Consider the following 12,333-nt stretch of genomic DNA (forward strand, 5'->3'; position numbering starts at 1 on the left):
AATATCCACATCTCCAGAATACAGACCAAAGAACACAAACACTTATTATCTAAGACAACGTTTGAAATCTTGTGCTTCGTATTCATTTATCTGAGAGAGAGAGAGAGAGAGAGAGAGAGAGAGAGAGAGATGAGTGCGGTGAGGCTTTTTATTTGTGTAATGTATAAAGTATATGTTATGCACGTGTCGTTACTACAATACAACATTAAGTACTTTCTGTCTATATGTGTGAGTATATTCTCTTTGAACAGTTTCCAGCATTAGCCAAATATACCTCCACATGCTGAATTTTGTAAGCACCCACAACACATTAAATTTAATAGGAAAGTGAGATGCCAAAAGAGTGAAATTTCATACAGCTTAGTAGTTAATGGCTAATTTGGCCTAACATATGGGAAACACACACACACACACACACACACACACACACACACACACACACGCACGCACTCACGCACGCACACACACGCACGCACATCATCGGTTCCTTGCGATCTTAGTAATCCCACTACACCGCTGCTATATCCGTGTATGCCATGAAGGGATACTTCCGTATACATTCATAATTTATTGATCGTTTATAATGGCAAGCACATTCTGTGGTCATCGGTTAAGGTTGACGCGGGTAAAATAGAGAAGTATTTCAAATATTACTGGCCAATCACTCTCACGTTTACAGTAAATACGGTAACGAATCTTTCTTCGCATAGCACCAAGATGAAATCTGCATATGGGCTACACTAGATGATAGACATTGAACATGACTGAAAAATTCTTGAAATTCGCTCAAGCTGTATGAACATTTTTTTTTGTCTCGTTCTGAACATTATGGTGTTGGAGTAAACAAAGACCCGACCGATTGGTAAACTGAAAGGACTCCAGGAACCCAAATGAAGTATGTAAAGAAAAATTGTAGGTATCACTGGACAACGAGTCTACTTTTGCAGATGTGTTACGCCCTAAAGTGACAGGTACTTATTTTTAGTTGCTTTAAGGATTTAAATGTAACGACCCAGTAGTTTACCAGTAGGGAAATTCTACAATGCGATTTTTATTTAGGATATATACGGGCACAACAAGTTATGTGAATGTTTGTAGGGCTAACATAAGCTCGAATTGAGTAAAATCTTATGTTTCTGGCTGAAGAATCCGTCGAATCCCTGTGGACACAACTATCAGCTGTAGTTCCCATATTTGTAAACTCTTTCCAAGGTAAGAGGAATACAATTAAATCCGTGACATCACATAGCCATTTCCGGTTTGTAAGGAGTGTTTTGAAGTCTGTCAAAGTTAGTCATCATTGGGAGAGAATCCAATACAATGTGATATTTTGGCACTGCTTTGAAAGTAAGAAGGAATGATGGTCTATTCATCCCTTTGTTCCAGATAGTTGCAAACTAACTACTGGATTGACTAGATGGATTAGGCACTCTCATTGCGACATACAATAATTATGTTATTGACGTCAATACAATTTTATTTTTATTGTTTTGAGTCTCTTTACCCGGAATCTCAAAGCAAACAATAAAATAATATTTAACTATATGTTAAAAATGAATACACAACTTTAAGAATATTTCCTTATTTATTCTTAAATTACATTTTCTCTGTTTGATTTGACGCTTTGTAATGAAAAGAAAAAGAGAAAAATGAAAAGAAACAAATAATACAACACGTACGTATCACTTTGACATATGCATAATACACTTTTGTTCCCACCTGTAATGTAAGCGTCGGAGAGTAGTTTCTTCCATCATGGCAATGGACGGGTGAAAAATTAATACTCGTAATTAGGCGTCCATCCAAATTCCACATGGCTGAGAAGCGGCCTGTTTCTGGAACATTGTCAGGAATGCGTATTCCTGTTTGATACAGGATGGGGGTTATATTTGCACTACTCACTTTTCACCTATGACTTTCAATTCACACTTGAATTCTCCACCATAATTCAGTTCATATTCGACTTCACACGGACATGAAACTGCTAAGTACGCAATTCGAAGAAGCTGAATGTATGATTTTTTCTTCTTTTTTTTCTTCTTAAAATTTTTTTTTAAATGTAGGTCTCATTGTAATCACTTAACATAAATTGTTAAGAAAAATCCAGAAATAAAATAAACTGTTTTTGACAAAATTTATAAGTATATGATTTATTTGATAAGATAACGCTTCAAGGCTATTTATAAAGTAAACTTTGATATCGGGATGGATTGTTGACAATTTTAATAAGATTGAGGATAGGAATTTGAAACAATATCTATACATATAGCCCTACTTACTGTCCTTTCACATTATAGTTGGGTCTGAAGAAAATCAATAAACACATTTTTGTTACGAAAGTTTTTTTCCTACATGATCTCTTCGGTAATATATGTGTAGAAGCAGTTAATTATACAATTAAATTAGATATCAAAATGAAGTTTTGATGTTCGTAAAATGAAGGACGGTTGAAATCGTAATAAAAGATGAAACATCCAAACTTAGTTGAGTACAGGTAATTCAAAGATAACCAAACTGAGCAAGTCAACCATTGACGTCCTATGAGCTTGGTCATAACGTTATACCATGTGGTTCGATAATTATAAGAGTTCAGTAAGGGAAGTAAATCTGACTAGATTTCTAGATAAAGCAGCAAGAATATAAGGGCGAGTTCAGGTTTAGGCGGTCATTGGGCTCCCGTTCCACTATTAATCGCACTAGCATTAAAGCCTGTGAAATTGTCATTGATTTAGCTCTCAGTGATACTGTCTTGGTTTTAATGCGAGGCAGTTTGAATATATGTAATTAAACGTAAGCCGACCAATGCATATATTTTAAATTGTTAGGTCACTCGCATGTAAGCCATAGTCTCTAGCATTTTTTTAAAAATTTTATTTTTTAGACTTTTTCACAGATAGTTATACATGGGATGGGGTTCTAATGAGGGATGCTGAAGTCGAGCAGGGCTTATCGCTAAAAAGCAAGAAACTGTAGCAAATCTGAATGAAAAGAAATGGGAATAAATTAAAAATCAAAACAAGAAAACGCTCTGTAACTGACAGGGAACATAAATGAACGACCAAGGGACATGCAAGACTTACTGCTGTCTACAATGTGGATTGAATTGTATCCTAACAGCAACATTTTGTGAATACTAATTGTGAGTATTATTATGCTGTACTGAGAAAGATATCAAAGAAGTATGGTTTACTATATGAATGTTATTATTTACAGGACTGGTTAGTTTCTAAGGTCAGCGCATAGTGACGAAGGTATCCTCTAAGTAGTATTTTTCAAGGATATAAAAATATATTTTAGGTTGTCATACTAAGAAAATGAAACAAAATGTCTCATTCCTATTTTAGTTTTTTTTCTCTCACTTTTAACCCATGTTTTGGCTAATATTTGTTCACTTAAATGTTTATTGAATCTTCGTTCATTTTTAGAATTTGGAATCCTGGCAGAAATACGACAGAAGTCCTTGCTGTTTTTTATATTGTTGAAACAAAATTTATAGGTAAATAATTATCGTTAATAACATAATCAAAATCAGCATGGTTTTGTGCATAAAACGTGACCTTAACCAAAATCCGAAAGAAAACAAACGTTAATACAGTTTTGTAAAACGCATAGACGCGGAACGGACTAAACCTGTTTTGAAAGGGTAGGAATTAAACAGTAATTTTGCTCCTCTCAACAAACTGAGTTTTGCAAGATTTACTGAACTTTTGGTGACGATCATAAAGGGGCTTTTATCGAGGAAACCGTTTGGTATCTAAGTGAGCCAGCATGAGTTCACTACCCTTGTAAACCTAAAATCATCTGTGTTTTAAAACTTGGTTCATTATCTATTCATGTAACGTGCCTATTCATTTTAAGGCCTTCATAATTACAGTGGCATAAGTCTGAGTATTAGCAACGGTTCTAACAAGGTTTCCCCAAAGAAGATGCCACCTGATGGTGTTAATGTCTAGTAGGCCATCTGCATATTGATGTAAACATATTTACCACATTTCAAGCGGGTTTTGAGAACTTTTGTTGTCCAGTTATTTAATACACAAATCGAATTACCAAAAAAGAGGATTATTTTGGTTTGGTGCTTTTATGCAAAGTAGCAAAAGTATACTGTTGTGGGAATTGTCAGTTCTCTCATTGAATATTTGAAATCATAATGTGGGAAAATATGAAGTCTTTCAATTGATATTATCAAAACGACGCTATGGAATGTAATGCTTATTTCATTTTGAGTGCAGTGAGGAGGATGTAATTGCACTTATCATCGAAAGTACAGTACAATTTTGAAATGTGTAATCAAGATTGAGAACCTATGATATGGCTCATGTAATTCTTATTTGCAGAACTATGAAAGTACATTTTGAGGAAATTCAGGATGTAAAACTGTAAGTATATATTTTTTGGCTATTCTTATCACCTGCTAAAGAAGACAGTGTATGACTTATCACTTGTATGTTATTTGTAAGGACCCTTTCTTGCGTCTATCGTATACTGTAGCTAGCCTAAATCCGAAACATTGTATTAACGCGGAATGTGTCAAAGCAGCTGGTATGCGGCAGTCCACGAAACACCTGTTTTAGTTCATTCAGAAACAAATTTAAACAACCACAACGTAAAGCTTACGCGAGTGTACGTTATTTGTGAACAAATCAAAAGTGCTGGCGTCTGCGTCCATTGTTTGTTTTCAATAGAAAGTAGTTCCTTTATGCACGTGAATGCCACATGTGTATTGGCGAGCGAGTTCAGTATCGGGTAATATTGCACGATTCTGACAATGTAAGGTTAACGGGGAAAAATGCGCATATAATAATGTATTTTACAGGCGTTCAACAATTATTTTGTGCCACTCACTTATAGTCTGGATTAAACTGAGGTTATGTAACGGGCATTTAATTGTATGTGAACCATTTCGATCAGGTTCATGAGATACAGGACATGGAAGATAACACGCACACACACATATATATAGTGCTGCATGAGGCTCCATTTGAATTAAGTTTATACAAATTGTACATTGGGCAATGAATTGTATTGGGCACTCTGCTGGGAAATGAAGGTAATACAAGTATGTAAAACAGCGGACGAGATGTTTTCTTTCTATGTAATATTCTCATGCAATTTCACCATGGTGATTTCAAATGTCACAAGCTTATTCACGCACCATGTCCGTTTTTGATTAACCAAACAATAAGTGAAATACTTCCATAGTATATAATCAATAACTCAATTTCCAAATTTAAAAAATTATCAGATTTTGATTACAATTGTCCAGAAATATGTTTCTCATGAAATAAAAAGACAACACAATTCAAAGTTAATTAATCCTTGATGCTTCATTGATGCATATTTGATCCATCATGACTTATTTTGATCTGCAAGTTTCATTAAAAAATAAGCATGTTACAGTTTCTTCATACACACGTTTAAATTTGTAATTCATGGGCAAATGTCATTGCAGCTCTACCTTTTGATTACTTGAAAGCGATACTCAGATTTATTGACAATCTGCACCATGACATCAATTGCAAAGAATTACGCACAACAAATATCGCCATTGTCGTCTATCAAATTTCAAGCTTTACGGAGGGCTATTATGATTTGGTTATAGGCAACACACAGCTTAAATCTAGTCAAGTTTTAAAAATTGTATTCATCAACATCTTGTACGCTCCATTGAAGCGCACGCAAATTTAGGTTAAGGGTTGAAATTGTACCTGGAAATGTGAATGCGACATCACACAAGGCAATATAATTAGATAACGCGAACAAAGAACTTGTGCACGCCAGGCATTATCTGCGTATTTACTGAAACGCCGAATTGCTCCCATTGAATTGCAGGTGGTTTAATATTTCTTTCTTTCACCTGCGCGAGAAAAGACTGTGGGAATTTTACTCAAAACATGTTATTAGAGAGATCTGAATACAAAATGCAGGAAGGATGTTTGCATAGTTATTCATGACATAAAGCAAAGCGCAGGTTTTGAAATCGGAGTATTGCAATAAAAAATCACCCGCCAACCCCGTCCCTAAAAACCCCACAATAAACGAAACAACCCCCCCCCCTCAGCTATTTATATTCATATATATGAAAAACATCGTAGATTAAGGAAAAGCTTTAGTATCAACACAACTTCTTTTGAAAATCCAATATAGAAATATAGATTTTACCTTCTTTCAAGGTGTCAGCTTTATTCGGTTCTCTTTATCTAAGAGATGATCGTCCTCATTGTTTTTGCCCGGATGGAGTATACTTAAAGGTAGAATCAATACAGATCTGAGCAGAACGTCTCGAGCCCTCCTACATTAAAAATTAAAAATTTAATCAATTACATAAACAATGGTGATAATACAAAACACTAGGAAGATACACTTCTTTTAGCAATAAATCTTTCACAGAAAATTTCAAAACACAAATATATTAAAAAATAGCCGATCTATTTCACTGATAGAATTTGTTCATCATACGATCGAGTGAACAATTGAAGTCATTGCCTTATACAATTGCATAACCTGTTTAGCTCTGGTGACTTCAATTTCAATGTAGCTGTTCACTGTCCTTTCACCTTTTCTTTCCTTTTCCTTTTACTCTCCAACCTTCCTACTGCATCACCTCCCTTCGGCCTTCAAACTTTGTTTGGGTAGGTGGATAAGTATGCAGGTTGATACACATATACTTGGATACGTCAGTACGTAGGTATATCTGAGGATACGTCGGGGAATACGTCTGAAGAGCTATTTTTCCCTTTTAAAACAGAAAACAACCTAAATTTTGTGTCGGTTATCCTACTGGTGACATATTACTCCCCTCTAGTTATCAGATCTTACTATCGGTATTTAAACAGATCCCAAGGCTATTAGTCGGCCCCAGCATGGCAGACCAAAACAATCCTTGTTTCATAAGATTAATGTACTTCCTAAGGGCTAATTCATCACTTCACATTAACATACGAGACATAACAGTTCCATTCTAGTCTCATTTATACAAATTAATGAATCAAATTAATTACATGACTTAACTACCTTTTGTTCCGCGAATACACAAATTCAAGTCCATCGACATTCAAGCCATCCGGTCCCATGAACCAATGTTTAACGGGAGAATTTCTTCCAAATTTTCTCTCGGAGTCCCCTGTACCTTTACTCTTGCAGCAAAGCTTAGACTAATTAGATTTTACGATGAGGGAAATACATACATCTAGGATGATATATATATTAACCGTCTTTTATAACTAGGCGCCAACATTAGAGATCCTTGCAGGATACGGATTTAACAAGAGCCTGTCTCCAGAAATCTAATTAATTGTTATCTGGCCCCAAACTAATGTGCATTTCATAGATCGACATAAATTTTCTCCCTCTATCTATCTATCTATCTATCTATCTATCTATGTCTGTCTGTCTGTCTGTTAATCTATATATGTCTTAAATACCCCTTGCATGTCCGGGAATGTAGAATTGGCCCGACATGCCTCACTACGTGTCGTAAGAGGAGACTAAGTAGAGGCAACCTGTTTGCCGTGGGTTGCGTCCCGTGCCGGGTGGTCGGGATGGGCCCGGTCTTGACAAATCGGCTGGTCACCCCGAGCCCTAGGAAGTCTTTATTTACTAGCTCACCTTCTTTATCTTTCTTCCTGTATCTCTCTTGATACCACCGTTGCCCCTGTATTATATTCCTTTAGCTTTCCGTTTCCCAAGTCTTAGAAGATATCTTAGAATGCGGTGGCTTACCGGGTTAATCATATCTAATTTCATCGACTCATAATAGCATCCGTGTATCCCTGGCACTTGAAAAGTACCCCCTATTTGGGCTCCATAGTGGGCGGGGAGCACAGGTGCTGAATTTTAATCAATCCAACATGGAAATCTAAATAAAAAAACAACAACAACACAAAAATCCGTACAGATGACGAACCATGTAGTGTGGAGTCATCTCCATGTTTCATGGTCATACAATCTAAAGATGCCACAAAACCGCTTGCCTCACTATCTCGATTTGCTATCGAAAAAACTATCACAAGATCGATTGGCACACCAAAAAGTGTTAAAATATTGAAATCGGGTTGTCTTCTTATTGAGTGTGAGCGACGAGGTCAAACTGAATACATCAAGAAAATGAAAACTTTCTTCGATATCCCAGTGACCTAATCCGCTTGTACCACACTCAATACCTCCAAAGGCGTGATTCGCTGTCGTGACTTGGCTGGAGTCAGCGACACAGATATCATTGAAGGGATGAAAAACGAAGGTGTCACTACAGTAAGTAGAATACGTATTAAACGTAATAACAATATGCAGGACACCAACACCACTGTACTCACCTTCAACAAACCAACTGTACCCAAAGTAGTAAAAGTTGGCTTTTGCAAGTGAAGGTCGAGATCTATATTCCAAGCATCCTTTAGTGCTATAAGTGTCAGACATACCGCCATCACGAAGACCGTTGCTCAAAAAGCCAAATATGTGGCCGATGCGGAGACTATTCTCATCAGGAATCTGATTGTTGAGCAACTCCGCATTGTGTCAACTCTAGAAAGGAGCATCACGCCAATTCCAAAGATTGTGATACATGGAAACAGGAGAAGGAAATACAGAGGGTAAAATATACATCTAACATACCCTATCCAGAAGCCAGAAAACTCGTTCAGGCCAAAACAGTCCATCCTGGCTCATCCTTCTCCACTGTGGTGAAGAACAATCCGAAAACAACAAAGGACGCTCAAACACAAACAGATACACCCGATTAAACACCAAGATCTAACACCCCCATTACCAAGCACAGCAAAACACGACATCTACTCGAACTACTTTTAATAATTCCCAACCACCGAAACCACCAGAGAATAAAAACAAATTTCATGGAAACCGGCAACAAAAGGGGTTAGGTGAACCCAACAAACTGTATAACAGGTTTGGAGACATTGAGAGCATGGATGCAGAAGAAACTGCTCCACGCGCTCAAGGTAGCTTCTGACCCACAAACAAAATATTCACCCCCGTACTTCCTTCAGAGAAATAACCACACAAATACCGTGCGCTATATGTCTAACCTAGCTACACAATCTTCATTTTAATTTATAATGAAGAAACCATCATACAATGGAACTGTCGAGGACTTAAAGCAAACTACCATGATATTGTTCTGCTTTTAAACGAACATAATTCTGCAGTACTATGTCTTCAGGAAACTTTCTTGAGAGATACGGATAACATCACACTTAAAAACTACTCCCTGTTCAACACCTACGTCCAAAATGTTGACAGGGCCTCAGGAGGAGTTTCTGTTATTGTGAACAACAAAGCCCCTCATAGCGTCATCCCTTTAAACACAGATTTTGCAAGACATTGCTGTAAGCCTCACTCTACATCGAGTGATTACATTTTGTTCTATTTACATAGCACGAAACTCTAACCTAGTACCAAACGAATTAGACAATCTTGTTCAACAACTTCCTGCGCCATAACATTTTATGTGGCTCAAATCATATAAGTGACAGAGGTCACAAAGTTGAATACTTCATTTCTAGAGACGATCTGCGTCTATATAACACCAAAACACCGTACATTTACACCCAGGGATGGGTACATACACGTGCATCGATTCGACCTTCACAGCAGTGAGCACTTTCCAACCTCCCTTGAAAACATTAACTCTACAATTGATGACGCAGTTCCTCAATATAATATTAAGAAGGCCGACAGGGCTAAGTTTGAAACGCTCTGTAAAACTAGGCCGAATGAGGATACAGTTTTCAACGTTAATAACCCTATTCAGCATTTTACTTCTATTTTACTCGAGATTGTAGAAGAATCCATTCCCAGGTCCTCACCGAACTGTAAAAGAACTCCAAAGCCTTGGTTCATTAAGGAATGTAAGGAAGCCATTAGAAACAATTTAACAATCGTCCGACGCCCGAAAACTTAAGTATATATCGTTTTGTCCGGGCCAAAGCTCGCCGCACAATCAAAGAAAATAAACGAGCATCATGTTTCTTATTTAAACTCTCGTTCCTCTATTAACAAAGTTTGGGACACTATACGCAAAATAAATGAAGATGACTGAATGGGCTTGACTGATGTCAAAAACGACCCAGTCGCCTTCGCCAGGAATGCCTTCCACAAATAAGATGGAATTGCTTTGACTTTATCGCAAGATGCTGTACGCCGATTTCCACTCTTTGTAATAACACACGATCCGTTGAGTTCGATAAAACGTTTGACAAATTCGGTTTTGTCTGAAACTCTAGGTCCGGCAAATCACATGTTAAGGACTTCCAACTGGAACGATCTAAGTGTTCGTTCATGATTTTGAAAGTGGAGGAAGTGGGAGCAGAGACAGTAGTGGTAGCGATAGTGTATGGAATGTCACTTCTGACACGAAGACAGATAAGGCAAGAGTTTTTATACTTTTTTTTCAGGACACATTTATTGCAAGTTAAAATGGAACAGCAAGAAAGACAAAAATACATAAAAGCCAAATGGTTAATAACATTATAGTACACATCATAACGATCAAAATGGAATATAAACTAGTCACTCTACAACGTGTTTTGGTAACAAAGGTCTCCTCGGGACAGTGTGTAATGTTCTTACTCTCTACAGTGACAAATCCTGTTCTAGCTAAAACATTCGCAGTAAATAATCCTTCCCTATCCGTGGGCCATTTTTAAACGTTTCCAATCGCCTGGCATAATTACAATAGTCAGACAAGAAGACAGGAAAATGCTACGGTTTGAAGTTGGACTTTTCAGTGGGTCTCTCACTCAGTTCTTGCTGTGTCGAAGTTTTCCTTCTTGTAGGTCTCTATCCACTTGGAATCATTTCTTTTATACCATAAGGTAAAGTGAAGTGATTAAGAAGGCGCACTCGCTTATGGTACACGATTTGATACACATTTTCTGAAGACCGATTGACAATTTGGTGAGTGGATAAACGTACAATCTTGTGCGGTTCGTAGGTTGACACTTTAAAGTTTCCATCCTTTCCAGACTGTAAAGTTCACCACTCTACTGGTATGATAACTGAGAGTCAATACTTTCACTTCATACTCGGTGTGCACTTCTTTTTGTCCCCGTGTTCGAAGTCCTAATTTTTGGCACCACAGCTAACAAATCTTAGAATCTTGTCGTTGGAGAGCTCGTCAATCCAGACTCCTAAACGGTCTCCTCGATGTAAGGGTAACAGTGACCCAGACGATCGCTGCAGATGCAACTGTCAAAATACAGTACACAATCTCCTAATAGTTCTGAAAGTTCGTACAATTTTAAGCAAGCATGGGTTGTTACGTTAGCCGCAATGATGACATTTCCAAAATCTCCAGCTTTTACAAAGTCCAATTCTTTATCGTAATTGATCAGGATCAAGTCCTCAAGAAGGACGTCCACGCGTTTCATGTATTTGTTTTTTGTTGTGAGTCATCTAGAAGTAGCGGGAAGGATCGGACAAATAAACCATCATTAGTAAACACGGTCTTTGTGCCATATTTCCCTACAAACAATTCAAGATCACTGTGACAAACGATCGCATTCCTTCGTTTTTTCTCGATGTGGTCTAAGGCGATGTCTTCCTACTCTCAGTATTTCTCTTTGAATTTATGTTGGTCTACGGGAGTGTGACACCAGGAAGGATAGCCGCGGAATTCTTGCTTCAGTTTCATAAATGCATCCAAGTAGTCCGCAAAAATGCCTTTCTGAGTCTCGTCAACCTTGTGGTATTTTTCATTCTTGGGAAAATGGTAAATTGTGTACACTTCTAATAGTTGGTATCCCAGGACCAGAGCTTGCTTTAAACAATTCTACACTGACCCATGTTCTTGTCAAGGCGCGTTCTTCCTGGGTTTGATGACAAGGTCGGTTTTGGTTGCTCGTTTCGGCACAAGTACGACACAAGGGAAACGTCAATTTTCCTTGGCAATGGTGAGGTAAAACGGGATGGTATAAGACTAAGGGAGGCAAGCCATTACATTTAATCAAGCCTTTGAATTATTGAATGTTGTCCAGGTCGTCGATATGTTTCGTCAGCAAATGCGATTAACAATATTTGCACACGTATGGATACAACAAACACACGTCCACAAATATGATTTATTCTCCTTTCTCCTCGTTGACGTGATACAGGAAACAGGTGGCATTCGCCCATCATCCATAACAACTCTCTCTAGGGTTTATTGGGTCTATCAACTTGTAGCTTTCCATGATGCGTTTCAATTCGGGATCGGTTTTCGAACTCGTGTTCCCACATTTCCACCACTTGGCATTCTTGCTGTTCTAATTTTAAGCGCCGCTGACAAGCGGCTTGTTACAAATCTTCCATGTTACGTTGTAAAAACTGATTGTTAGTGTG

General features: G+C 37.6%; 1 protein-coding gene across 1 annotated transcript in view; it reads left to right on the top strand.

Annotated features, from left to right (window-relative positions):
- Positions 1–4,236: 4,236 nt before the first annotated feature.
- The window catches only part of LOC149799802 (uncharacterized), a 42,868-nt gene continuing 34,771 nt past the window's right edge, over positions 4,237–12,333 (top strand). Inside the window, exon 1 of the mRNA XM_089959200.1 lies at positions 4,237–4,379. The gene's annotated coding sequence lies outside the window, so the exon portion shown is untranslated. The remainder of the gene's footprint in view (positions 4,380–12,333) is intronic.

The sequence above is a fragment of the Sinohyriopsis cumingii genome, chromosome 5 (assembly GCF_028554795.1).
Source record: "Sinohyriopsis cumingii isolate HCF-2022 chromosome 5, ASM2855479v2, whole genome shotgun sequence".
Taxonomy (NCBI): Eukaryota; Metazoa; Mollusca; class Bivalvia; order Unionida; family Unionidae; genus Sinohyriopsis; species Sinohyriopsis cumingii.